The sequence below is a fragment of the Coturnix japonica genome, chromosome 9, assembly GCF_054131305.1.
Source record: "Coturnix japonica strain WE chromosome 9, WE-NBRP24, whole genome shotgun sequence".
Lineage (NCBI taxonomy): Eukaryota > Metazoa > Chordata > Aves > Galliformes > Phasianidae > Coturnix > Coturnix japonica.
The window spans coordinates 18,533,205-18,558,048 of NC_140671.1; the positions used below are offsets into that span (position 1 = coordinate 18,533,205).

Genomic DNA, 24,844 nt, shown 5'->3' on the forward strand with positions numbered 1-24,844 from the left:
GAAAAAGAGAAGGGAAATTTATTTCCTAACATTTTCTTGGAACAAGCCAACATTTCCAGCATCTAAGTGCCTTCTCCGCATACATGCACATACATAGGTGAAAAAAGAATCTCAGTTGTTATGAGCTAAGTCCTTTTTAAATTTAAACCCTTGCATTCTCTTCAATAGCCCCACCTAAACTGACGGGTATCTAAGTGATAGAAAGGCACACTTCAATCTAGAGATCTGAAATACTGCATATAAATCATTCTTGCCTCTCATAACTCACCAGACTGTCTCATCAACTCAAGCTTGGCATATGTTCCCTTAGGCACAATAACCTGATGTTGTAAATTAGTCATCTGCTGCTGCTTATAGTGTAAGTTTGGATAGGGGTGAAAGGCCTTCAGATTCTCAGGAAGCTAAATAATCGTCCTCTACAACCTTTCCAGTCCCATTCCTGCCCCATTACAAACTGGCATTGGGTTAAAAAGAAAGAACAAGGATCAGTGCGTAACAATTCTGGCTCTCATTTTCTCACTGGGCAACAGCCAACAACTAATGCTTCACTACAAATCCACATTTCACTACATATCCACATTTCACTACATATCCATTTACATTTGGCTAATTCAAAATCATGCCTTCACTTAAAGATAGGCCTTCATTCCTTTTGTTGTTGTTTAAGCACACTTATTCTTAGACAAGCAAAAGGCACCTAAAGGAATTTAGAACACTGTAAACTGGTGTTGAGTGCCTCGCGAAATTTACTCACACTGTTTTCAATGAGAAAACTAGCATAGCATCCCCCGTCCTCTGTTAGAACAGCCATTTCTCTAGGAAAAGGACAGAAGGCAATGCATCTACAGTGCATAAAGAAACACGGAATGCATACAGAAACTGGAATTCCAGATTTGATACTCAGAGGATGAGCTGAGGGCTTACTCCTGCATCCCAGAAAAGAAGAGTACAATCAATTCCACACTGTACGTGACACTTTACAGGTAATGCAGGTATATTTAACTCTTGTGTTGGCATTTCTATTCAGCCAAAACAGCTCGTGCAATCTGGTAACATGGCAGTTTAACTCTTTGACAACAGGATTTAAGAGCTCCTAAATTCATAACTAGCAATTACAACTTAAGATCTCAGTAAAATGACATTTATGAACAGGCTGCAGCACAATGAAATGGAGGCTTCAATACTCATTCTTATGGATAACAAGACCTCAGCCATGCTCATACATCAAAAATGTCAACCAAAGCCCTTGCCAAAGCTGTGATAGGATTATGTGACCTCAAGTTGCTATACTCGGTGAGATGGCAGGAGTTAAAACTTCAGAGAACACAGGATATTTATTCCATTTCTGTTAAACAATCATTGCTGGCATTCACATATTTCATCCCTGATCATTAACCACTGACATAATTAACATGCACTCGTAGAAGCCCCAGAACAGTTAGAACATAATCACCTATAGATTTGATTCATGGAACTGCCTTTTTGAAATAACGAAGATAGATTAGGTTCTTTGAAGCGTCCTGGATAGAGAAGCTGCAAAAAGCAAGTTGGGAGTTACCAACTGTGGAGGGGTACTAATTAACAACTCAATTAAAAAAGGCAAATTAAACTTTATGGTTCGTTATCCTTCATTGCTTAATAAATTGTTTTGCTAGGCAAATGATTAAGAATGATTATTCTAGAAGACTGAAATACTAGCTGTTTTTCAACTTAATAAAAAACACTATAAAAATTATTTTGCATTAAAAAGGGCCAATATCCTAATTGAAACATCAGTAGCACAGTTGTGCTATAAAAATGGGGGATTCTGTGAGTTTCTAGTAACTTTTTCTCTTCAGCCTTCCAGACTAGAAAATACACTTTGCTTTGGTGATGGAGGAAATAAAGTGAAGAGATCCTCAAGTTACTTCAAAAGCTTTTTCTTCTCCTAAGGTTCATATCAAGGGAAGTATGCATTTACTCTAGCCATGCAAACCGCACCTTATAATCACTTGGATTTCTCCATATTGCAGCCTTTTTTTCCTTTCAGTTTTACTTATCCAGTTTTGGTTTTGTGTTTTGTTTTTAAATAAATACTTAATTTTTAAAAAACTTTCAGAGAATTTTCAATGGCTGCAAAGCAGCTTACTCAGCAGAAAACTGACATGGGTTTCTGCATGAAAGCAGATTATTTAGCAAGACAAGCAACTTATCTGCAAAACTATGGAAACAAATTAATGTGTACTGCTGACAAAGAGATAAGTCACAGATAAAACTTCATTATAAGATGGCTTTTCATTATTTCCAGTTGGTAATCAGAAGCTCATAATTTTTATTTTCCCTGTTGTTTTTTTTCCCCCCTTGCTTATTATTAGCATACTTTGATAGTAACCTACTGGCAATGTGATGCATCATGTCCATAGCAGCCCTAGCAAAGCCACCTTGAACAAGATCTGAAGCGAACATTTAATCATAAATTAAAATCATGGAATCGCTCACGGTGGAAAAGACCTTAAAGATTACCAAGTCCAACCACAATGAAACCATACTATCCTAACTAACAACCCTCTGCTAAATAGAAAATATTATATATAATTGACATATAACCCACATGGCTTTTGTGATGTGCTTGCAATAGAAACGTACTACAGAACTCCATAAGCATTGCCCATTCAAATCTAACATCATTATTGAGTGAAACAGTTCACTTCCTTAAATATATAGAATTTGAGAGGTAAATATTTACATAGACTACAGGCTGAGTCAGACTTCCATGCAGATAACTACCAGCTTTCAACCAGCTAACACATACAGAAAAATTCAGCAGCCATGCTTAGACACTGGGTAGCTGTAGCACCTCTGACATGGGGATTCCATCTCAAGGACAACACCTTGGACAACTGGTTGGTAAAACACATCATACTTGTGCAGCATGTACAACATAGTACTATACATTTTTGAGATGAGCAGAAGACATCAAACAACAAAGAAATCTTATAAACCTGCAAGTTTGACATTGCAATATACAGTTATTAATGTACTTTTTCTGGTTTTACAAACTATGAAAAGCAGACTCCCACAGGCTCTGCATTGCAACCATTAAATTGGGAATTCTTAGAAGCTGCAGAAAAACCTCCACCTGTGTTATGAGGACATTGTTAAAGCTCACTACAAGCCTTCTTTCAGTACCAACCTCCTCAAAACAAAAAGATGTTGCATGTTTCTTAATAAGAATCCTCCATAAAACTAATTAAAGAAAACATGCTGTCTCTCTAAGAAGACATAAATGAAGTAATCTCATCCAACTGATGAGAATTAATTCTGTTGTTCCTTGTGTCATTGAGATCACACCAAGTAGCCTTGGAATAATTGCCGCTGTAGCCCTTGCAACAACCAGTGCCATATTGATTCAGTAACTCTTAACATGCAAAGCTGACTGACTTAAAGGGAAAATTATTAACAAAGGAATTCCTCACAAATTTCCACTGATAAATTTAATGGTGCTTCTGGATTGCAGAACTTGCTGCTTTTACTTACTTACTTAATGATTGAAATGACATCTGAAGTGACTTTATGCATTTAAAACCCAACACATGATACATGGGGCTAGTTTTTAATTTTTCCAAAGCCTCATTTATCTTAAGGGAAAAGCTTTAAATGAGGAGACAGCTCATTCAGTTGGTGTTGATAACATCTCAGTCCTCTCCAACACAGTAACAGAAACACATCAACATTCAAAAACAGACAGCCATATGGGAATTATCTCCCTGCCACTGCAGGAAAAGAGACATTTCAAAATTAATATTGATTGTTCAGTATGAAATATCAAACTTGTCTGATGATGTCTGATGAATTCATTACTGTGAGAGTAAAGGAAGATAAAATGAGAAATACTCAATGATATAACTGATTTTATTCCTCATCCAATAAAGATACGGAAATATCGATTACCTTTTCAAGTGAAAAGTAGAATAAAAATCTCACCAGAAGTCATTATCAGATTCAGCTTAACGCTTACAGATCTCAAACAAGGATTTAGCTAAGCACAAATACAAGGAATATGAAAATGCCACGATAAAATAAATAAATAAAAACGCAAAGGATCATTTGTACACTGAACGACAGAATTTAAATGTTAATTTGAAAAACAGCCCAAAGGTTACCTAAGCAGAAGCAATTTGGTATCAAAGTGTCATCCTCTACTGGCTAAAAAGCAAGTTCTCCGATGGCAAAGCAGACTTCAAAAAGCAGCAGCAAGATCTAAAAGAGCTTCATAAACTAAGGAAAGCAAAGAAACTTCGCATCAAGAAGATACAAATAATTCTACAACACGGATGTTAATATGTTAGTATTTTGAAAGATTCCTTCAGTACAGCAAACATTAGCTGTAGTTAAGGATTTTATTGGCATGTTTAGGTATTTTCCTCCCCATTACCTTCCAAAACAGATAAAATATGGCTACTTTAAAAAGCAAATTTTTAAAAGCCTTATAAAAGGAACACCTGATGAACTCAGTTTTATCTCAGATTGCTAACAACTGCTTAGTAGCTTTAGGGTTGCATTTGCATGGAATAAGTAATGGAAGCCAGGATGAGAGATGTCATGGGTCAAAACAATGAAAAGCAGGTAAATTTATAAATCTAATCCATTCCTCACAATGAATGCCACACACTATCCAAATTTACAATGAGAACATCGTGCTCATACAAAACTAGGAGATGGAATAATTAAAACATCTTATTTTTACGTTTCTGGAGCATTTTCAAATAAGACTTTTAAAAATCTGCCTTTGAATGCTGAGCAAGTACATATACTCCAGAAATAGTCCAATTTACTGAGTCCTTATGCTTAACTGTTCACTCTATCACAGTCTAGTTATGAACTTTAGCTACTGTTTCCTTAATTTCATCAATTTAAACCAACAGCTCCAAGTATACCCTGCAATTTACACTTAACTATTGCTACAATACTGTCAAAGCCAAAGAGCCTACGGACACAATTTTTCTTCACCAAAGAAATGCTGAAATCTGGTCTGTTGTGTCAGTGAATCCTTCAAATTTTTCTGTCCCCTGAATATCAAGGGCAAAGTCTTATTCTTGTTTTTTATTATTACTCATCACTTCCACACACCACGAGGGTTAAGAGATGACTCAAATATCAACTACTTCAAGGCACACTGATGACACTGAATCACATCAGACAGGAAAGGTTTCTTGACTACTTAAAATTATGGTTCAATTTTCCTGATCTGCTGAGAACAAGAAGCAGCTATTTTTCCTTCTGATTTTTTTTTTTTTTTAAAAGATTGCCATGCTTTGATAGACTTTTCTCTCATGATTCTATAGCATTTCTTGCACATTTTTCAGAAGACTTCTTATACCTGCATGAAAGAACACAAGACAGCAAGCAAAGGCTGCGTTTCCTAGTTTAGATCTATTGCCTTTCAAATGCATCTCATACATTTACATTGCAAATATATCTTTGAGATGAGAAACTCCTTTAACTCCCACAAGCTCAAGTAATTTGATGTTATAACCCAACACAGACGTCCTGCCAATAACTGCGTTCCCAACTTAAAAGCCTCTTCTTCTGTTCTTCTAGGATAATTATATTTTCAGTTTAATTGTGTTTTTATCTTAAAACAACCAAAAATGCATTATGTAAATAAGCCCTTTCAAGCACACACTTTGTGAAACTAAAATAAACTTGAAGGTTTATTGCCTTGAAAATTTCTTCATTGTAGCCCTTTCAGTGACAGGGTACAGATTGCAAAAAACAAGGCAACACGAATAGAGAATCGTAATCAAAACTCTGCAATTCCTGTTGGCCATGATGTGAAGCCTGCCACCATACACCACTGGGAGATAAGCCTCCCATAGTCCCAAGGAAAGGCCAGGGTTGTGCCCCACCAACAGGCTGCCCAGCATCCCCACAGGCCTCACTGAATGCTCCTGCAAGGAAGCCATGCAGTAGCTGCTGCCAATGCACACAATCCTTGCAAGTGCATCCCTGCTCTTAAGCTGATCTCAGAAAGCCTTAGATCTGGACTATGTTCTGAACCATCCTGCTGGCCTCCATTTTCCTTGCACTCAAAACAGTCAGTGTCCACCAATGGCTTTTACCTACTCTGTACAAGTCTTCATCATCAGCTCAAAGGTGTTGTCTGTCAGACAGTTTTAACAGGAGACTAGAAGGACACAATCTTTTCTGAGCTATTCCTCTTGGAAAATGAAATACGTCTTTATTGCACCGACAATCACTGAAGAGTAATTCAATTGCAATGGGCTTCCAAGCGCTGGCTAGCAGGATGGGCACCTTCGTGTAGGAAGAGAATTTGCACTCTTAGGCTTGAGCACTGTTATCTGAGAGCATCCTGTCTATACTCTAACATTCTAACTTGCCCTGCAGAATGAAAAAGGCTCTTACTTGCAACTAAGCATTCCGTGCCCTTGCAGACCACTTCACGCTCTCCTTCCTTCACCCAAGTCCTTCAGAATAAGCTCTCCAAGGAACCACCTCTGTGTCCTGCTGCACGCATACTTCCACCATCCCAGTCCCACAAGGAATGCTGCAGCAAAACATTCACCTACAAGTCAACCAGGTCTCTCACATAGTCCTATCTCCAGAAAAACTGCTCCTGTCCTCACTGCCTCCAGCCTGAGGGGATGGCACCTGCTGAGCTCTGAGCTTGACACACTCCCTCATTCATCAAATTGAGCAGCAGAGCTTTGTGTAGCACTGTGTAGCAATTAGTCAGAAATTGAGGTGTACACCGGAGATTTAAGTTCAAATCAATTACCAACATCCTCCTACAATTCTAGGTAATAAAAACCCTGAGCATGGATATCACTCCTTCACAGCGGTTCAAAAGCATCAATAATTATTCATATATGTATACAATTAAATTCTATTAATTTCCTCCTTCACTCCTTCGAAAATTTCAACATGGCATTTCTTCTATTTATTCTACTCTTTACATCAGTTACTTAGAAAGCATGAAGTTTCCCACAGAAGTAAGTTCCTTACAACATAGCCATTATCTGCATCTGGCTCTCTGTTGTGGCTCCAAAGGGCAGTGAAAAGGAATTATTTTTGGCTGACCCTCACCCTGGGCTTCCTTTCTGATCGTTACAAAGAAGTGACCTCCGCTCTACCAACAGGTGATGTCAGCTTCTGTCTCCTGCTGGTTACATTCTCAAAAGAAAGCATTTACAAAAGACCACGCACTTACTCCATGCTGCCTAGTTGGATACAGAAGAAAGATTTAAAGAATTGGATATTCGCCTCCTCTGACTGCTTTCAAATCACACAGCTGTGCTATCTCCAGGACAAAACACCCAAAGCTCCCTCACACACTAGGCAAGGTTGCCAGCATACTAATATCAGCACTCAAGTTTTCCTGCTTCATGCAACACAACCACATGCACCACTGGGCCCTATTCTGTAACCTGCTTAAGGACTTTCTTTGCAAAACGGAACTCTTATTATGTGCTCATATAAGACTTCCCAGACAACCAGAAACAATAAATGCTTGCTAAAAGCAAGGTGATGATAAAAGCATATGCATCTCCTTACCAAGTAAGAAAGGAAAGAAAGTCTTGACAAGGAAAACAAAAATCTATATATGTGTGTGTGTGAAGGATTTACATTTCATATTTCAGTATTCTTCCCTAAATGACCTGTAGAGACATCATGAAGACAGATTAGAAACTATTTAACTGTTGCCTCCTGTGAAAAGCTGACTAATACAGACAGACTAGAATGTTAATTTGTTAATAAAAAAAAGATTCTGTGCTCATTCATCTCCATTTCCTATCGTAGGGGAAGTTTCCATAAAAATGATTATTTAATTTCAACAGCAATACATTCTTTTGTGTCCCATTCAACTGTCATCTCTTCATCTTTATGATTCACAGATCTGAAAACTGATCCATCAAAGGAATAGAAATTAAAAAGAGATGCAGATTAAATGCAAAAGCAAACGAATCGGCTTCCTATCAGTTACATTTTTCTGCATGTGTTTTTATAACACTTCACAAACAGGAAAAAGAAGAGAACAAGACGCTGATTAACTTTAAAGCATCAGTAAGCACTTTCCCAAACCAAAGACATTTGCTTGTTACTTTCCATAAAGGAAGATGCTGGCTTCTGAAAAGACCACTCTGCCTAAACCAGCACCACCATACTTTTCTTACACTTTGAAAGAGACACTTAAGAATACATGATAAAAAATATGAATCTACCTAATGACTATACACTAATGTGAAATGTAACCTGTTCTATTCTTACTTACGCTATCTGTTAAGTTAACAGTTTCAGTTAACTGAAAAGTAACCGCAAGACTAACAGCCAAAGAAAATATACACTGGATGTAACAAAAGCAAGACTGCAAATCAAACTCAAGTTTATACTAATCTGAGATAAACAATGAAGTGCAGCAGGCTGCCAGTAATTAACCCGACTACTTCAGCAGAGCAAAAATATCCTCCTGGCAAACCCTCAAGCTATAAGAAATAAATTATTCCAGATCTCAGCAGCCAGCGTTTCATGGTAGGATATGCTACAAGTAAATTATTTTCTGCTGCCATAGACAGCCAAGAAAACACATCACGAAATACAGAAAACATTCCGTAACCCTTTGTAATCATTTGCTGCATTTATCCGCTGTGATTTGTATTATTGCATACATACTATTTGGTCATGACTCCCACAGCAAAGATCATGCAAATAAAGATGTCCTGCATCTCTCAGGGGTATGGTTCAGTGGGTACTGCAAAGGTGCAAGAGTCCTACAGCCTAGAGCTGCTTGTTAGTTTAAAAATAGAGTTGCCAAGAAAGTATTAGAAAGATTAAGTATCGGTTAATGAAAAAGCAAGGCTTATTTCTGCTAAAGTGCATTTCAGCATAATGCTATTAAAACTCTTCAGAGCAGAATTAATAACAGATTTTATGGAGGTGGTTAATTAAGAGGTCAGCAATATCTTTATACACTTATGTAGTTTTTATTGAGGTTTTTTTTGAAAGGATCTGTCACCCCATTTTACTGGTAAACTCATTAAAATGGAAGAAAACTTTGGAAAAATATAATTTCACTGATTTTTGCTTTGCCTAGCAAGATAACACCGGTGGTTCCCTGAGTTTCTTAAATCCAACAGCACTTCAGACCAAGTTCACAGACTCTGAAATCATAATGGTAAAATGGTGTGCATAAAAAGCAAATTACACTTACAAGGAAAGACACTGAATCTCTTTAAAATCCCTCCTTAAGTTGCTGCTCTGACCAAAAGGGAGAAAGTTTCCACCTCACCAGCCCCCAATGCTCTGCTTGAGGTTTGTGGCCACCCCAAGGAGCAATGCTGGCAGTGATCCCTTTACAGCCTCATCTTTGGGATCACAGCACAGGCACACTGGAGACAACACAGAGCTTCAGCTATTTGAAGCCAAAGAGCAAAGTAGAACACAGAAGGCTGAAATTTCTCCCTTGATTTTACTGAGTATGGAAGCTGACCACAAAAACCTCAGCCCACTTACAAACATAGTTCAAAGAAATGTAAACTGTCCGTGCCTGCAAGCAGAACCAAAAACAACATCCAACACAGCAGCAAAGGGCTAGAAAGTAGGTTTTACTGACCTGTGTGCCACAGAAGAGCTATTTCTCAATCTCAGTTACAGGCATTCGGTGATGTGTTTGAATGAGTGACTATTGGCTTCTCAAACTGATTTAGACTTGAACACTGCAACGTGCTCCAGTGAGGTAAATGCCAAGGTTCTACCCAAATTCCCAATGATCCCAAAGTAAAGAAGCACCAACAAGTGACAGCAGTAGCATATTCTTAAGTCATTCTTTAAGAATTGGGAATACTTGATCAATTCAGCAGCACTGCAGCCAGGGGCAAAGCCTTTGCAATATTGGAAGTATGCTGCAAAATAGAGACGATGCATCCACACCACATAACTCCTCTTTCCATGACTGTTGCTTACTCGCCCCCATTACTACCTTTAGGAGAATCAAAGTGATTTAATGTAAAAGAGCAGCGATGGAAAATTGACTGCAACGCTGAAGAAAAAGCCTAGAAGGCTAATGAACCATTATGGTAAAAAAGCAGAATAAGCTGGGATACTGAAAAGAAATTGGAGGTGCATTTCAGATATGCATGAAGGCGATCAAAAAACCATTTCATACAGATTGCTATGTGCAAGTAGGGCACTTTATTTAATCTCATCCAACGATACAACTTAATGCTTTTGAAAGTCAAATGAAAGGTTTGTTTCATTTAAGTATTTTAGGAGCTGCCTCAAAGGCTGCCAAATAACATCCCTGGAGGTATTTTAAACTACTGTCTAAAAGCCAGCGGTTCCAGTTGTTAGAAAACCAGGCTCAGCTCCTTCTGTGTGGGAGGAAGAATATAACAATTCAAGAGAACTTTTAATCATTGAGTTAACTGCAGCAAAATTAAGGTTCATATTGCAGATAGCAACTTCTGGGGTAGGAAGCGGAGTAGTCAGAAAGAAGGAACAGAAAATGAAGCTCTTCAAGTCATTGTATAGAAAGGCCTGCTAATATTTCCTTAGCTTGGTGCAGTGCAATCAGCCACATTATTTGGGGGAAATTCTAGTGTGTTTTAATTAGCTCATCCTGTACACTGCTATGATAGGAAACGGAATTCACAAGCAAAAAATGGCAGTCTTGTTAAAGTTCAGAGCAGGCACCCAGAATTACATTTCCAGTTTCTTAAAAGCATTCTCCGGAGGTATTTTGTGAAGAAACTGGTCACAGAAGTTCCATAGCTTGAAATAGAAACAGCGTTTCACAAATTATTTAGAAGAACGGATCAAGTGATTCCCAATCTGAATGTCTAAGACAATATAAGACATCTAGGGATAGGAAAAGAATACCCAAATGCTTGTCTGCTCACCCAAACCTTCACAGAGCAATTAAAAATGTTTCAGAAGAAAAAAAAAAATAATTAGTATATATTTCTTAAAGTATTTCTTGAAGTCGCTAGCTGTTGTTACAGCTCTACAACAACAAAATAAAACCTCACCACTGATTTTAGATACCATTTATTGCATTGACTGAACACTAACGCAGTTGTTCTTTCAACAGGGGCCAAGCAAGGAAGAAAAGAAGACTTACACATAGAGGGAATATCATTTGTTGGACAATTTTTTTTCCATAACTAAATGAAGTTGAATATAATGTGCCATGCAATGAGAAAATGAGCCTTTGTGCTTCCATTTCAGTATCACCACTACGGCAAATGGGAACGCACTATCATTGCGGAACAGAGTTTGCATGCAGTGCTATGCAAGGCTTCACAGCTGCCCTCTCCAACAACTAATTCAGAAACAACATTTTAAGTAGTTGAAGGTCTTACAGTTAAATCATAATTTTTAGGAGTGAAATTGCATTCTCAAACACCTTTATCAGTGTGGAACAGCAGTGTCATCCTCTGGTCTGACAGGTTAAACTGCATTGTATATTCTCTTAGAAATCTCCAGAGAGACTCCTAAGCTTCATTTCCTATTTCTAAGTCCAGAGCTGGAATTTGAATGAACCCATGCCAGAGTATCTGCTTGTACAGAACATTACTAATACTTGGCTTAGAGATTATAATAAAAGTCAAATGAGTGGAAGAGAACTGAGATATTCCAGTGTTAGAATGAGAAAACTCACAAGTTTTTTCTAATAGCCACGAAAAAATATGGTTCTCCAAACCTGAAATTATTTACAGCTAATCAACATTCATACAATGCCAGCTATCAAAAAGGCAACCATACAGATCACAGAAATCTTAAGCACAAATTTAAAGCATTAATATAGACTGATTTAGTTACTGATAAGTTAGTATGGAGTAAGGTAACTTGGTAACTGTATTGCTTTAGAGCCTTCAGTCATTACCCACATTTGCACCTTCTGAACATGCAATAGAACAGCAAACAGCCCCTTGTGCTGCATGTTGAGAATGCCTTTCTGAATAACCCATACAAACTGTTCCACTTTGAGAAGCTGAGCTCAGAAAAGATAAACTAAATACAAGGATGTTTTGTTCTTAGGAATAGATAGAAAACCTTCTACGATAGACCTCACAATACACAGAAAAGCAGTGATACATTTCCTAGTTGATCCATTCATAAGTTACAGCGCACATGTAAACTGTTCACTAGTTTTACGTTCAGATTTCCCTAAATATATATACACATTATTTGCCTGATCCTGTCTCAATCTGAGTTCACCTTCAGTAAAATATACCATGTTTCGCATGCACTACCTACACATTTAGGTTCATTATGTTACAGCGGAGACTTGCAGAAACAAGAAGAGTAGCTCTGATGTAATCAAGGCAACAAGATTATGTAGGGAATTCATAGCATTTGTGTAATACACAGATAATTAATGTCAATTAATTATCCAAAGCAAAAACTTAAACTATTTTTAAAGTATTCTGGAGGCTTTCACATTCACCCAGAAGAGTTTGGTTTCTGTCACCTGCCCTCATCTACACATATGCACATCCTACAAAGTTGACCAAACTCTCTAAAGATTCAGTACTTGTTTAACTTACATAACCACGCCTCCAGGACAGGCAGGATCTCAGGGAAGAAATGAGATCTGGAAGCACCAAAACAGAGTAATCTGACACCTAAGCATAAGCACAGCAGTACTTGCATAAAGCTAGACCAGCTTGAAGGCTAATTAAGTGCAACTACATTCAGAAGAAATGTTATTTCTGTGTATATTTATTGAGTTTCAGGCTGGTCAGGTTAGTCTAATTATAACATACCTAGGACAAAAACACTGTAAGAGAATAATAAATGAGTCCTATTAGACTACCCCCCCATGAGATTGCCATTCCCAGCCATTAAAGAAATGACAGTTTAAATGACTGTGCTGTACTGCTATATCATTTAGTCCAATTGAGCACTTGATGCTTAGCATGCAAAATTCCTAAGGCAATCTCTTCTGCATTCTTGCTCGTTGTTTTCTTGTATTATGTAAAACACTGAGCTCTTCTACTGATGGACTCGGTGCTACACTACTGTTAAACTGCAGATAACTCAATTTGTAATTCGTAAAATACACGTTCTGTCATTAATACCTAATTTCAAAGGCAGAACAAGTATCTTATGACATCATAAATCGATCGAAAAACTCCTGCTGGCTGCTATATGGAAATAAGCCCATTTCTGTTGCCACAAAGACACTCCTGGGATCTTTTGTGTAACGTTCATGTGGGAAATTGAATCTCTGGAACACAACACTCAGTTGCTGCCCCTCCGGGCATTATAAGAGTCTCTGCAGTGACATCTGGAGTTGGATCTGGTAAGGCTCCCTGAATCACTGCTTTGCTGAATTCCTACAATCCAGCTAGTCAGAGGTCCAACAGGGACTGCTCCACCATTTCAGTGACTCTGTAAGTATACTGAGTTTTCCTTGGCTGTCAGATGCTCTTCATACTCTCCCTAACCAAACCAGCATTATTCATTTATCATCCACACAGCATAACAACTAGAAATTTAAACACCATGATGAAAACTACAGAGCTTAAGCCATCAAACTAACACATTCCGAGTTTACAGACTGCATATCTTTGAACTATATTCAATGCTCTTATTTTAGGTTATAAAATCTCTAAGTTTCCTTTTCTGGAGTTGATGTGTTCTGTATTTCAGGAGTAAAATACTGTTGGTTTTGCTGTTCTCTCCCCCTCTACTCCCCATCAAGCTTATTTGTTCTGTGCTTATTATCAGTCTACAAGAAATGATTGCAAGGGTTTAATCTTAACTTTATGAAACGTGAGAAGAAAAAGGGCTAACTCCTGCCATTCTAAATGGCTGAAAAAAAACAATGTTTTCTGTTTTGAAGATTCCCACACACTCATCAACACAGTCTTTTCAACATAGCTAAACAGAAATGCTGCCTATTCCGTTGCCTCGTGGAAGTATCAGGTATGGGAAAGTAAATCTAAACACATTTATGACAGGGCCAGAAGAATGTCAGCTGAAAGCTGTACACAGGAGGCTGAGCTAACCACTTCCCACCCAGCTACTTCATGACTTAGCAGATGTATTTTTCCTAAGTGAATAATACCAAGAACTGTTCTGCAGGCAAACGTTAGCATTTTCCTCTTACAGTTTTTTAGCCTATTATTCTACTTCAGAAAAAAAAATAAAAATAAAAGAAACATAACCTGCTTATCTTCAGGCAGTCACTATCACCTTCTGAATTCTATAAATACCTTCTGCACTATAACTCATGGCATATATAAAGGGAATGACAAGGTCACTTACTATGAACAATTCATGATGGGTTACCATGGTAGCAGAAATATGTGGCAACAAGGGAAAAGGCACAGTGAAAATTATAGGATGTTTCCATTATGTAAGCAACTCCCATGATTTCCCCAAGAAAGGTTTACCAAAAAATTTGCAAACTGCAGATGTTTCTTCTCACTCTCTCCAGTTTCACACCAATAGCGACTCTGCTGTTTCAGTGATAGCACTGTAAATTTACACTAACATACAGAACAAGAAAAATCAAACATCAGGGCTCTAATCCTCTTGTAAGCAACATTGTCTTAAAATCTATCACGTATTTTATCCATCTCTGTCGGTAGGTGTATGCTCAGAAGTTAGAATTTCTAGTTAGCATTCACCATTAGTCACTAGTCATATATACTTCACTGCTCATGGATATTCCCTACTTTGTCTTCTTTCAGTTAAAAGTCAACCCCTTACTACCACATGGCAATGATGCCCCAAGTATTCAATAGGTCTAGTTTAATTAATACAGTCTCTTCAGAACTTAAATTTTGAACCTCAGCCCATAGACTACAGAGAGGCAAAGCTTTTGCAAAGCCCATGGCACTGGAATGCCCGTTCCACGCTGAACAAGTTCTTCCCTGAACCTGAAATTGAGCTTGAAGAAGTTTTGTAATAACAGTAAGCAAGCAAATTTCTTGCCAGGAAAGAATATTTAGTACAACAGCAATAACCATGTTTTTTCTGAATTACACATCTAATACAGATTCTACAGTATGTGCCTTAGTGTATCAGAATGAAACGTAAGCCTCAAGAACACATTTATTTCAAGGCCATCCACAGGAAACAAAAGCATCCCAATACCATCCTCAGTGGTAACCCCAATAGAACCATGCTGACAAAAGGAAGACCCTGAGACATTTAGTAGTTTAAATGCACATATTCCCCTGAGAAAAAAGGAATAGACGGAATTGCTAGCTCAAATCTTAAAACAAGCATTTAACGAATAATTATTGCATTAAGTCACACTGCTACTGTGGATCAGTCTTATTCTAAATGCTGGCAGAGTTAATTAAGTTAGAAGAACATGCCCAGAAAGGTGTACACACAGAAAGATGTAAAAGATGGAAGTAAAAACAATTTGGGGTGGAACTACTGAATGTGCACTTCACAATGTTTGCTTTTTTAAAGGATTTATACTGCAGAGACGCATCAGAATTAAAACAACTGTTTAGATCACTTACTAAGTAACATTCAGTATTAAATATAAGGCCATAGAACTGCCTGTACAGCTTCCAGAGAGTAGTATTTTATTGATTAAAGACAGCAAAAACAAGAGAACTGAAAACCAGAAGTAAATGGGCAATAACTGAATCCCTAAACATACCGTAACCATCTGAGCTGCCTTTGTATACTACAGTCTTCAGTGTTTCATCATATTTGGAAAGGGGAGCATAACTCAATACAAGGCCTATTCCATACCTAAAGTACAACAGCCAAACAAAAACAAAACAAAAAAAAAAAAACAAAAACACCAGCATCTTCCCTCTTTCTCTGCTATTCTGAAACTCCCATAATTGGTAGTGACACAAGACAAGCACTGTATAGTTTTGCTTTCTGTTATGTATAGTTATAAACATATGTTCCTAAAGCCACCTTATAGATTATGCCTTTCAAATTCTGAGATTTGCCAGGACCACCTACAAGTTTCCTCTTTTGTCTTCACAGCATTAGACAACTATTTTTCATTACATACTTTTCTTTGTCTTTCTAATCAGCTCCGTTGGTCAGTAGGTTCTTTCAAGGCAAGGTATTTGCAGCATTACAGCAGACTTCACAGGAACGAAAAGCCACGCAACATATCACAAAACCCACAATCATCTGTCACTGCAACTTATCCAATTGTAACTGCAGGGGGTACTTTTAAGTAGGCAGAATGTAATTGCCTGCTTGGAGTTTTGCCAAGACACTGGAGCTAATTATTTTTTAAGGATTAATTTAGCGCTTGCATGAAAGCTGATGGATCAATAACAAAAGATGAAGTCAGTTTATTCACAAAGTAGGTACGATGCTAGCTGTGGTGATGTAAGGCTCCCTGTTGCTCACTGACAATACACCACTTTCCAAAAACTGGAGGGGGATATGCATTAGACTGAGACCATTCAGCAACCTCTTCTTTAATACAAGCTACCAGCAGCAGACATGAGCATGGATGTACCTGGACCCAAACCAGTGACCCAAGAGCTGTAACACTGCAGTGTTGACAACAGACCTAAAGCCAAAACACAGCACCACACCAGCAGCTACAAAGAAAACTCACTCTATCCCAGCAGAAGCAAGACAATCATCTTGATAGAATTCAAACTTGTTAAGAATGCAACATGTGCAATATATTAAGAACAGAATATTCAATTTAGATAGGAGCAAAGTACTGATTTTGCACTAAAAGATTATAACAATGTTATGTCAAATTGACTGAAATAGCCTATTGGAATACTTACTGGTCAACACCTGAAGAGAAGTTCTAAGACTTGACTAGCTACTAAATATTTAAAAGACTGAGTAACAGAAGAAAAAACCAATTATACTCCCAACTGTGTAACATCATATACTAAAAATATGTATCCTGCCTAATGGGACTCACCCATCTCTTCTTTCATGACTTAGGACTGCTCCCTACAAGTCAAATTAGTAGTATGAAGTGATGCTAAAAAGGCTGAATGCCCTTGTTTGAGGAGAAAAGAAACAAACCATGCAGGCTCAGATTCTGGCTGAGCTTCACTGTCACTACGCCAGCACTGTTCATGATCACTTTGCAACCTCCAGAAGCTTTTATCAAGGAGAAAAAACACAAAAGCATTAAAAGAAAGAAAAAAAGATTATGTTTGCATGTTTTGTTCTAAAATGTAGTATTAAAATTCTTCTACATTAGAACTAAGGGAATGTAGGAAGTGACATTTAATAAATCTGTACAAAGCAGAACCATATGGACAACAAACACTATGATTAACAAGGTTTAAATTCAGTACCTTTACGGTCACTGCACAGACCTCAATTGCTCAAAGACAAGGCATAAATACATGACAGCATCCTTTATCCACTGTGAAGAAAATCAGCAAGATGGAACCATGAAACAAATTTCCCAAGTGGCTAATGTAACCAGACAGCAGCTGAATATTAACAGTGATGACTCCTGCCTTGGATGGGATCCCCCGGATTGAAATAAGACAGTGCAGCCAGACATGACTGATGCAGCACATCCCCTCCTGCTGGCTGGGCCTGAGCCTCACGCCTGTATTCAAAGGTCAAGGGTCTGTTCTAGACCCTCCAAAAACAGCTGTGCAAGATCTCAATTACTTCACCTAGAAGTGATATTCAATTGCTTTTTAAAATTCACTCTGTGATGGGAAAATATGTTTTGTTACTATTTCAAGAAAGAACGTATATTGCACCGCAAAACCCCAGGTCAGGTAAATGGAGCGGGCTGCCTACAGCATGGAGAGCAACACAAATGGATCTACTCCCATGCCTTCAGGAGCTAACACCACTAAGTCAACTAAGGGCACAGTCAGGCTGTGCAGGGCTGCATGTGCACTGAAGTGTGCACAGACACCTGTTGGCTCAGCTACAATCATTCAAGAGTTACACAAATTATTCTAAAACCACCAATTATTTTAGAATCAAAACAATTAAGTACCACATTGAGTCACTATAAGCTCTTTCTTTCTGAGCAGCAGGTTTCAGAAGCTTCAATACAAACCTGAGCACCCATTGCTAAAGGTTCACTTACTGTACGCAATCAATAATAAAAATAAAGCATAATGGCCTTTCTTCTGCAGTTATTCCTTTCCTCTCATTTACTACAAACAAAACACAGGTTGCCTGCACATCACCACCTCACACTGACTTTTGGACTCCGCTGATGTTGACACAGCAAGTGCTGTCCAACCTTTCAGAACCAAGTCATGCTTATAGCATATCAAGATCAGCTTTTTCTCTTCTCATGAGGGGGCTGAGCTCAGCATCACTGATGTTCCCTGGCAATGGAAGCCAGATCAAGGCAAACATGCTTCTCTAAGAGAAGCAGAAACAAAAAGAATCAAGTCTTAAAGAATGAAAACAAGGACTCACAGATGTTCCATTTACTTCACTTTGCACAGCTACAATTTACATTTCCCTTAGAAAGGAAACATCTGTGGCAAAGGTTTAAGTCTCCTCCTCATTTGGTTTGAATCTTTATCTTAAATACCCTTTAGATAGGCCAAACAATACAGGTGTTTCTTCCCCTGCCCCTTCAAAGTAATAATGACACATTGCAAAGGCGCAACATTCTTCAGTACTACTGCATCATTAGAAGTGATTTATACAACTGCTACAGATGACTGAGTCAAGAAGGAATTAGGAAGCTTTGAAAACCATTAACATCTATTAAGAAACATGAAGCTTTTCTATGTCTTTCACCCTAATCTCAACTTCTTTACCCCAACTGTTGTTCTTAAGTTTGAATTCAGTCTGTCCTCCTTACTTACCAATTTCAATAATACAAACCAGAAGAAAAAAATATTCACTATTAACATGCTCTGTATAATTCATATGGAATTCATCCATATTCTAACTATAAGTAAAATAAAGAAAATAAAGCCATGCAAATTCCTCCTTCTCCAGTATTTTGGACAACAATATGCTAAACAGCAGCTCAAGAAATATTACTGGTTACATTTAAATGGAACTATTTACTTAAATTTATTTGCACCATATGTTTGCCTACTGTATTCCCTTTTGTGAGCTTGCAGAGATACTCCAGTACTCCCACAGCCGCCCATTCTCTGATCCATATTTTTTCTTCAGTTGAAGAGAGCAAGGATTCTTTGGAGCTTTCAAAACTAAACAGTCCCAGAAGAACACCTGGACCTCAATAGGGGTTAGAGCACTCATCCAGCAAGTAGGAAGCCCAGGCTGATTTCCCTTCTCTGCCTGAGTGGAACAGAAAGTACCTGCAGTCTTCCATGAGACAGCTCCTAAAAGCAGGCTGGCAGACTATTCTGGGGGGAACTCTGTGGCACCTTTCTTTTTACAGCGTCCTACTTGGCAAGGAAAAAAGAAAGCTATGACCAAGATTAATTGCATGAGGCAAGACAGGTAACACAGAAAATGTGACTGCCTTAGAGTACTACGCTGTAGTTTCCATCTCTTATTTTGTTCTGAATAAAACTTTCATATACAGAGCTTTACCCTCAGGACAGAAATCAAAATCCCACCCTACAAAGAGCAATCCAAACCTTCCAACATTTATCAACAGGAGAGATGGGCAGAAGGTACTTAGGTTCATATTTTCCAATGTTCTATTCATGTCTCCTTCTGCTGGGTCTTAAAGTACTGTTTAAAGATTAAAACACATTATTTAATTGTGAGTTCTCTGTCTGTCAGGATATTGGTCCAGATATAGCAATATCTTCTACATAAAACAAGTCACCACACGTTAACCTGAAAAACCTGGCTCATAAGCAAGGAAGCTACATACATAAACACACAGACCACATCAGAACTTATCCTCCAACATTGTTACTTTTCAACTTCTTTTACCTTCCCCCACAATCCATTGTAAGCAGGCTTTCTTAACAAATTTCGCCACAGATTCAGCAAAAAAAAAAGTAGGAAAAAGTTGAATTCATTTACAAAATCTTCCCCAAGCTCCTTATTTCTTTCATCACTCTCACCTACAACACCTGCAAAGTTACCTATAACACCTGAAAGAGCTTCTGATAAACTCTATCTCAAGGAAAAACAACCGTATAGTGAAGAGCTTAGGACTGATTCAGGAATTTTCTCCTGTGCCTTTGAACCAAGTCCAGTACTTTCATACCTCAAACATGCGCTTTTAGCTACTGCTGTAACCCAAGTGACATTTTCCTTCAGTTCCAAGACTTATCTCCATGAATACAACAAAAGGAGAATGTACTCCACAAAGGTTAATATTAAATATTTACCTTTCCACCTCAACAATCTTTTGTTGTTTCTTGCTTTTGCTTATGGCTAAATAGTAAGGGCAATTCATGAGGCAAAGCTAGTACCAGCCCTTATATATTATTCATTCATTTCAGATGTACCAATTCCATCTCTGGATCTCAAGCCAAATAAGTCACTTTATTACAAAGCTCTTTCAGACCAGCAATCCAGAACTCTGTTAAGAAAACAGGACTTAGGTGACATTTTAGGGTACATTCAGCAGTACATACAGTAAAGTCCAAGTGCAGAGGGCTCTTTGATTCTAATTTTAATGAGGAGAATCAGAAACAAATACATGATTAATTTAATGTTGTCTTTATAGACCAAACACAATTTTCTGCGAGTACAGTTAACATCAGCCGGCAATAAGTGCTACTTCTTGGAACACACATGCTCATTTCTTGGCCTCCAGCTGGTTACAAAGGAGATAAACCACTTCAAACACCTAGCTCAGCCCCCAGTACACGGTTACAGCCACAAAAGAGGATTGCAAATTACCTTTTTTATTATGCAAGCCTCGCTTAGTTGCACATGTTTATCAGTGACACATCTACACAGAAATGGGTTGCTAGAGATAAGCCCCCCCCATGCCAGTGCAGAAACCCCCTTCCCAAAAACAGGTGAGATCCTTGTACCCTTGTAGGTTATCAGAATTGGCATGAGACTTAACCAGATTGACCTCGAGGAACACCTCCTGATCCACCTCAGCCTTAAAATAACAAACACTGACACCTCTAACTTACTTCTAGTTATGTTTACAAACATTTCATGGAATACTACGAAGAAAACTAAGCAGAGTAAGAGTTCAGCATTTATAGAGTACGTTAGAACATTAGGGACTTATTTAATTGCTTTTGTAGCCAATTTCCTTGCACCTCAAGGCTCATTAGACAGTCATCTAATCATTCCATACAACAATGCATCCTCTGTTTCCTTCTTGAGTCCAGGAATATATCTTCATCTGTCTATCCTGCAGCGGTGTCCTTCAGCTGCAACCTTTCTGGGGGTTATTTGACTGGTTGTTAACATTACTGCTGTTTCTCATAGCTGTGGATTTCCCCAACATTTTGTAACTCTGTTCTACCATACCCCATTCTGGGGCTGGGCTCTGCTCTGAGTGGCTTTACCGGGGCAGAGGGACCCTGAGGTGCCTCCAACCTCAGCCCTTTTGTGACTCAGTGTGTACAAACACACACAGGCACATTTAAACGCACATACTCAGAAGGAAAATATTAATCTGGCCCCTAAAATGAATAGTTCACATTTCCAAACAGGCAACTCAGCAAGCAAATTCTGGTTTCCAAGCACAGTTTCTGTTCATTTCACAAGCCAATGGAAAAATCTTCAGAACCCAATTACTAAAGAGACTGCTACCATGTCACTAGAGTAATATAGGAGTAAAGAAATGGCTATTTCTTTTGTGATTAAAGCATCATCACATTTTGGTGGGATTACTGATACTGTTTCCACAGAGATGGCAGTCCAGATGACAACACCTATCAAGAACTTATATTTCTTTTTAGTGTGGGTGGAGAGAAACTATCTTCTCCTCTACAGAATGCTAATGGAGCTGGGTGTTGCAGAGCACCCCGCTGTGGGCTCCTGGGAGAGAGAAATCACCCATGTCATGCAGCGCATCCACAGCTCTGCACATCTTCCAGCTGCTCCAGTCAGCTCTTAACTGCTGCAAACACAGAGAGCAACAACACCGAACTCATTTAGGAGCTTACTAAATGTAAGGACAGGAGCGCTGCAGGTAATCTACATGCAGTGCTTCAGAGATAGATAATTCCTGTGTGCAGAACTCTCCTCGCAGCAGAAAAGCTGATGGTTTGAATTGTTTTGAAATAATTGTAACATGAAATGAAAAGCTTCTTGATGTGTTGTATTACATAATTAAAGGCGACGAGGTTCTGTCAGGTTCTATTTTTAAACCATGATGGTTTGTTAATGAAGCTTCCCAAGGAAAGTTCAGATACAGACAGCTGAAACAAATTGCTGCTAACCCCATCACTTCCCCATGCTTTGAGTCACCATAAAAGCAGTACTAAATCAGTGTAAATACCATAGGGCAGAAAACCGATGACCCAAACTTGGGAGTTATATTCAGTTTGTAAGAATGTCAGTTACGCAGCATAGGATGAAGCTAACTAAAAAGCATTACCAAATCTTAAATGACTTCCTTCTTAATATATAAAACACATATTGAAATATGGAGAGGGAAAAAACAAAAAGTCTTGTTTTAGCTCCTCCTTAAAGCATTTGTCTATTTTTTGGTCCAGTACAGCAATGAAAGTATCAAACATTGTTTCAGATCCTAAGGGATACTGCTGGAAAAGAAAAAAAAACACTTTTTTTTAAACATCTAACCCATCTCATGGGGAGCTCATACTACCCTCTGCAGCTCACTAAATGCAAATGCGACCATTCTGGGCACCACGTGTGCAACATGCAAACCAGACTATCACTCCCTGCCAGACCCTGAGGACGGTCTGGCTCATTCCCAGTTCACCAACCTACCTGCTCAGCAATGCAAAACACTGCTCTTTACTAATACACAGCTCAGTTCTAGGTCAGCTTGCTGATTTTCAAAGCTTTACATAGCAGATCTCCATTCACCACCACTCCCCCATGCCTTAGCCCACGTTTCACTGCAGGCTTTGCTGCTGGCTCACCCACGTTCCAGGGAAGCAGATGTAGAATTGAACCTTCACAGAGCTGGTTTCCAGTTTAAAAAACCACCACAAAACACAAGCATCTAAATACCCTGCTACAGCAAGGTATAGAGCTGCTGCATGGTGCAGCCTCGTCTGATAAACCCATGAAAGCTGGTAAATATCCACTGCAGATCAACTGAAAGAAGATGATCATCTTTCTGCTTTTGTACACAGGGAAAGAACGCAGTCACACTGCAGTAATGAAGGCCATAAAACTGCACAGATAACTTGTTTTAATTAAGCAAGCTACTATCAGTTTTAATAGACTCCATATATATGCCAGACCAAATAACGTATTTCTTAGAATTTCTGGAACAGTCACAGTCCTAATGAGACATACCCTAAATAAAAGAGCCATATTGTCTTCTCCCTAACCTCTATCAAATATAATCAGAGTGATATTATTGAAATATTCAAAAGCTTTTCATCTCTCACCTTTCTTCCTCTGCTATTAAGAGAAAACCATTCTAATATCAACAGCAGCTAAAAATACCTCTCCTGTACTTTTTGATACACATAAGCCATGCTAACATTCGTAATGGTTTGGACTATTTGGACTCTGGAATGGAGTTCCACTACATTTGGACAGCCGAGTCACCCTGCAGCCTTGCTGCGCATTCTTTTGTTATTGAGGCAACCAAGCAGCAAGCTGCTGAACCAGAGATAAGCAGACCTGTGATCAGGGTACCACCGTGTGATGCCTTCAAGGAGTTGAACTGAAGGCAATAAGCTTGACTCCGCTTACCTGACACAAGCGCACACCAGTCCTACAGCCCCAACTCCTGCCTGTTTGTTTCTAACTTGCTGGGCAGGATCACCATCCATGTAATCAACAGGGCATCAAGTGCCAACCTTCCATCAGTTTCTCCCTCATAAGGAACTCCTCCATGGGCACACGTCTTATAAACACTCCCCTCACTCAGAAAAAATAAAATATCAACTGTTTGGGTTTTCGTTCTTTTTACCTTTTTTTCCCCACTCTTTTCTTCTAAAGAACTGAAGACAGAACATCAAAAAGCAATTGAACAAGAAATTAACCCAGGACAGAGAAAAGCCTAACACACAACACATAAAACACCTAACAGCACTGTTCACAGGAAAAAAAAGTGTCTGCCAACAGCGACATGAAAAAAACATCCCTTACTTCCCACTACAATACCCAGAGCTGGATAAACCTATAAATACTATGAGCCGTTGACTTTTATTTATTTTTTAAATCAGTCGCTGCTTACAGACATTTCTGCAGGTGTTTAACTATTTAAAATTAAATCTCTCATTAACAGCAGTGCTGTGATTGCAGTAGGGCTGAATTCATCTCAGATCTCCCTTCCAGGATGAAGCAAACCAGTCAGCAGACCGCATTTCTCTGCTTTGTTCAAAGCAATTGAAATCATTATTCTGGAAAAAAAAGCCATGAAAAAAGCATGGCTGAACAGAAACCTCTTTGTATTTAGGGAGAGATATTGGTGGTGGGTGGACAGTTGGACCAAATGATTGCAGAGGCCTTTTCCAAACAGTGATTTCTACAGTTCAGGAACATAGTAGCTAAACAATCAGTACCAAAAAGTAAGGTAAGATTGTTTTCCTACACTACCTAGCTAAGCAAAGCATCCTCAGTAGCAGCCTGTTCTTAACTTATAAAGAAATTAAACAGAAATTGTCTTCAGCACTTCCCATTTAGGTCTCCAACATGTTGATATGTCTGAGCATATGGAGCTGGAAAACATGAAGATATTGCTGTGGCTGGAAATCGGCGTAACCATGGGGCTTTGCATTACAGCAGGCAGCAAACACTCCTGACCATTACAGCCCTGAGTTACAGAACCATTCACTCCACATCTTTTATGAACAGTGAACTCCTGATTGGAGCACTGCAGAAC

The 24,844-nt window shown here is 38.6% G+C and overlaps 1 protein-coding gene across 1 annotated transcript in view; it reads right to left on the bottom strand.

The window, feature by feature from the left end:
- LOC146759734 (uncharacterized) overlaps window positions 1-24,844 on the bottom strand; it is a 289,258-nt gene that overhangs the window by 248,170 nt on the left and 16,244 nt on the right. The window lies entirely within an intron of this gene.